Source organism: Oncorhynchus clarkii, chromosome 22 (genome assembly GCF_045791955.1).
Source record: "Oncorhynchus clarkii lewisi isolate Uvic-CL-2024 chromosome 22, UVic_Ocla_1.0, whole genome shotgun sequence".
NCBI lineage: Eukaryota > Metazoa > Chordata > Actinopteri > Salmoniformes > Salmonidae > Oncorhynchus > Oncorhynchus clarkii.
The window spans coordinates 7,592,677-7,597,915 of record NC_092168.1 but is presented as its reverse complement, the minus strand read 5'-3'; positions in this window follow the sequence as shown (position 1 = coordinate 7,597,915).

Below are 5,239 nucleotides of genomic sequence, written 5' to 3'. Positions count from 1 at the left end.
ATATACACTTTTAGGGTGATTTTAACCACTTCCGGTTGGTCCAGGAAGCTTAGAATCAACACAGTTAGACCTCATAGTGGCCTGATGGACTGTCACCGAAGACAGGTTCATACGGCATTCATAACCCACATAGGCTTCAGGTTGAATTTAGGGGTGCAGGCAATGTATTCCTATGGGGAGAGATGTCATTGTAATCTGTGAGATCAAAAAACCCTGTTTTAGTGTGAAGGGTTAATGCCACACGGTCAAGGTTAGGCTTGCACAGATCGGGAGGACCTTAGGAACATTCCTGTGGTGGAATTTTTCTTCTCACCCTAATGGTTCTCTCACTGTCACCCAAAATCAAATGACGTTGTGGGGCAGGCTTCATTTTGGGCCTACTTTTCTAATGGTCGCTGCGCTTAGACCGAGCGAGCTACGGTCAAGCGGGATATCTCGTTGAAGTCGGCACAGTCCGGAGACTATGGTGATGCCATTTTTTGTGTTGATTTCAGAATGCCATTTTGGTGATGGTCCCTCTCCGTTTAAACACATTGCAAATGTACAAAAGTCAACTAGCAAGTCAGTGTCCATCAGTCAATTAGATGTCATTATGACACCAAACTGATACCAATTGACACCAAACCCACTTTTTCCAACTCATTTAGAAGCCTACTATCACATATGTCAGAGCAGGCCCATAATTCACAGCGCCTTCAGTTTAAAACATAATAAAACGTAAAACACATAGTTACGTTCTAGCTGCGGGTCCAGTTCGGACATTATGTGTAGGCCTATGTGAGGCGACCCCGAATCCCGAGTTTCGGCTCGATAGGTCCTTCGGTGCCCGAGCAAAACCCTAATTGGTGCTGAAAATCCACTTTTTTACATGCCTTGCTACGGGGTCCTTGAATGAGCTATCGGACAGAAACGTTGGGGTCCGTCTCTATGGGCCGAGCCGGTTTCACTGCACCTAGCCTTGCGTCTCTGAGACTTTTCTAAATGTCGTCATTTTCGTAATGGTCAAAATGAATTGAAGTCATTGCAAATGTACGAGGCTGTTCCTCGGTCCGAGAACCTTCTAGAGCCACCTAACTCACCACGCACTATCGACCGGAGGTCTAGAACAGGTTTCTACAGTTTCGGAACTCTAGGTCTGACGGTTCTTTTTTAGCTCGAACAAAGCTAACTATTGCAGCCACTGACTGTCTCTACGCACCCCAATACGTCCCTCCTTCCAAGTTGTGTGTTAGTGTGATTTAGTTTTCCTTTGAAATTTTATGGGAAAAATGACTGATTTACAGTTCATGGGGGTTGCCTAATCACACATATGAAGTTTTGGACAGATCTGACTTTTTTAACCCTTCGAAACTGCCCCTGAGACACCAATTATGGCACTTCCGGTTGGCACAGGATGCTATAAGTCAACACATATCCTCATTGGGGTATGCTTTTACAGAATGCTGAGTTTTAAGTCTTTACGTTCAGAACTGACTGATTTACACAGGGTTGAATGCACTATGTCTATCAAACTGCAAGGCAGGGTATGGATATACACTTTTAGGGTGATTTTAACCACTTCCGGTTGGTCCAGGAAGCTTAGAATCAACACAGTTAGACCTCATAGTGGCCTGATGGACTGTCACCGAAGACAGGTTCATACGGCATTCATAACCCACATAGGCTTCAGGTTGAATTTAGGGGTGCAGGCAATGTATTCCTATGGGGAGAGATGTCATTGTAATATGTGAGATCAAAAAACCCTGTTTTAGTGTGAAGGGTTAATGCCACACAGTCAAGGTTAGGCTTGCACAGATCGGGAGGACCTTAGGAACATTCCTGTGGTGGAATTTTTCTTCTCACCCTAATGGTTCTCTCACTGTCACCCAAAATCAAATGACGTTGTGGGGCAGGCTTCATTTTGGGCCTACTTTTCTAATGGTCGCTGCGCTTAGACCGAGCGAGCTACGGTCAAGCGGGATATCTCGTTGAAGTCGGCACAGTCCGGAGACTATGGTGATGCCATTTTTTGTGTTGATTTCAGAATGCCATTTTGGTGATGGTCCCTCTCCGTTTAAACACATTGCAAATGTACAAAAGTCAACTAGCAAGTCAGTGTCCATCAGTCAATTAGATGTCATTATGACACCAAACTGATACCAATTGACACCAAACCCACTTTTTCCAACTCATTTAGAAGCCTACTATCACATATGTCAGAGCAGGCCCATAATTCACAGCGCCTTCAGTTTAAAACATAATAAAACGTAAAACACATAGTTACGTTCTAGCTGCGGGTCCAGTTCGGACATTATGTGTAGGCCTATGTGAGGCGACCCCGAATCCCGAGTTTCGGCTCGATAGGTCCTTCGGTGCCCGAGCAAAACCCTAATTGGTGCTGAAAATCCACTTTTTTACATGCCTTGCTACGGGGTCCTTGAATGAGCTATCGGACAGAAACGTTGGGGTCCGTCTCTATGGGCCGAGCCGGTTTCACTGCACCTAGCCTTGCGTCTCTGAGACTTTTCTAAATGTCGTCATTTTCGTAATGGTCAAAATGAATTGAAGTCATTGCAAATGTACGAGGCTGTTCCTCGGTCCGAGAACCTTCTAGAGCCACCTAACTCACCACGCACTATCGACCGGAGGTCTAGAACAGGTTTCTACAGTTTCGGAACTCTAGGTCTGACGGTTCTTTTTTAGCTCGAACAAAGCTAACTATTGCAGCCACTGACTGTCTCTACGCACCCCAATACGTCCCTCCTTCCAAGTTGTGTGTTAGTGTGATTTAGTTTTCCTTTGAAATTTTATGGGAAAAATGACTGATTTACAGTTCATGGGGGTTGCCTAATCACACATATGAAGTTTTGGACAGATCTGACTTTTTTAACCCTTCGAAACAGCCCCTGAGACACCAATTATGGCACTTCCGGTTGGCACAGGAAGCTATAAGTCAACACATATCCTCATTGGGGTATGCTTTTACAGAATCCTGAGTTTTAAGTCTTTACGTTCAGAACTGACTGATTTACACAGGGTTGAATGCACTATGTCTATCAAACTGCAAGGCAGGGTATGGATATACACTTTTAGGGTGATTTTAACCACTTCCGGTTGGTCCAGGAAGCTTAGAATCAACACAGTTAGACCTCATAGTGGCCTGATGGACTGTCACCGAAGACAGGTTCATACGGCATTCATAACCCACATAGGCTTCAGGTTGAATTTAGGGGTGCAGGCAATGTATTCCTATGGGGAGAGATGTCATTGTAATCTGTGAGATCAAAAAACCCTGTTTTAGTGTGAAGGGTTAATGCCACACGGTCAAGGTTAGGCTTGCACAGATCGGGAGGACCTTAGGAACATTCCTGTGGTGGAATTTTTCTTCTCACCCTAATGGTTCTCTCACTGTCACCCAAAATCAAATGACGTTGTGGGGCAGGCTTCATTTTGGGCCTACTTTTCTAATGGTCGCTGCGCTTAGACCGAGCGAGCTACGGTCAAGCGGGATATCTCGTTGAAGTCGGCACAGTCCGGAGACTATGGTGATGCCATTTTTTGTGTTGATTTCAGAATGCCATTTTGGTGATGGTCCCTCTCCGTTTAAACACATTGCAAATGTACAAAAGTCAACTAGCAAGTCAGTGTCCATCAGTCAATTAGATGTCATTATGACACCAAACTGATACCAATTGACACCAAACCCACTTTTTCCAACTCATTTAGAAGCCTACTATCACATATGTCAGAGCAGGCCCATAATTCACAGCGCCTTCAGTTTAAAACATAATAAAACGTAAAACACATAGTTACGTTCTAGCTGCGGGTCCAGTTCGGACATTATGTGTAGGCCTATGTGAGGCGACCCCGAATCCCGAGTTTCGGCTCGATAGGTCCTTCGGTGCCCGAGCAAAACCCTAATTGGTGCTGAAAATCCACTTTTTTACATGCCTTGCTACGGGGTCCTTGAATGAGCTATCGGACAGAAACGTTGGGGTCCGTCTCTATGGGCCGAGCCGGTTTCACTGCACCTAGCCTTGCGTCTCTGAGACTTTTCTAAATGTCGTCATTTTCGTAATGGTCAAAATGAATTGAAGTCATTGCAAATGTACGAGGCTGTTCCTCGGTCCGAGAACCTTCTAGAGCCACCTAACTCACCACGCACTATCGACCGGAGGTCTAGAACAGGTTTCTACAGTTTCGGAACTCTAGGTCTGACGGTTCTTTTTTAGCTCGAACAAAGCTAACTATTGCAGCCACTGACTGTCTCTACGCACCCCAATACGTCCCTCCTTCCAAGTTGTGTGTTAGTGTGATTTAGTTTTCCTTTGAAATTTTATGGGAAAAATGACTGATTTACAGTTCATGGGGGTTGCCTAATCACACATATGAAGTTTTGGACAGATCTGACTTTTTTAACCCTTCGAAACAGCCACTGAGACACCAATTATGGCACTTCCGGTTGGCACAGGATGCTATAAGTCAACACATATCCTCATTGGGGTATGCTTTTACAGAATCCTGAGTTTTAAGTCTTTACGTTCAGAACTGACTGATTTACACAGGGTTGAATGCACTATGTCTATCAAACTGCAAGGCAGGGTATGGATATACACTTTTAGGGTGATTTTAACCACTTCCGGTTGGTCCAGGAAGCTTAGAATCAACACAGTTAGACCTCATAGTGGCCTGATGGACTGTCACCGAAGACAGGTTCATACGGCATTCATAACCCACATAGGCTTCAGGTTGAATTTAGGGGTGCAGGCAATGTATTCCTATGGGGAGAGATGTCATTGTAATCTGTGAGATCAAAAAACCCTGTTTTAGTGTGAAGGGTTAATGCCACACGGTCAAGGTTAGGCTTGCACAGATCGGGAGGACCTTAGGAACATTCCTGTGGTGGAATTTTTCTTCTCACCCTAATGGTTCTCTCACTGTCACCCAAAATCAAATGACGTTGTGGGGCAGGCTTCATTTTGGGCCTACTTTTCTAATGGTCGCTGCGCTTAGACCGAGCGAGCTACGGTCAAGCGGGATATCTCGTTGAAGTCGGCACAGTCCGGAGACTATGGTGATGCCATTTTTTGTGTTGATTTCAGAATGCCATTTTGGTGATGGTCCCTCTCCGTTTAAACACATTGCAAATGTACAAAAGTCAACTAGCAAGTCAGTGTCCATCAGTCAATTAGATGTCATTATGACACCAAACTGATACCAATTGACACCAAACCCACTTTTTCCAACTCATTTAGAAGCC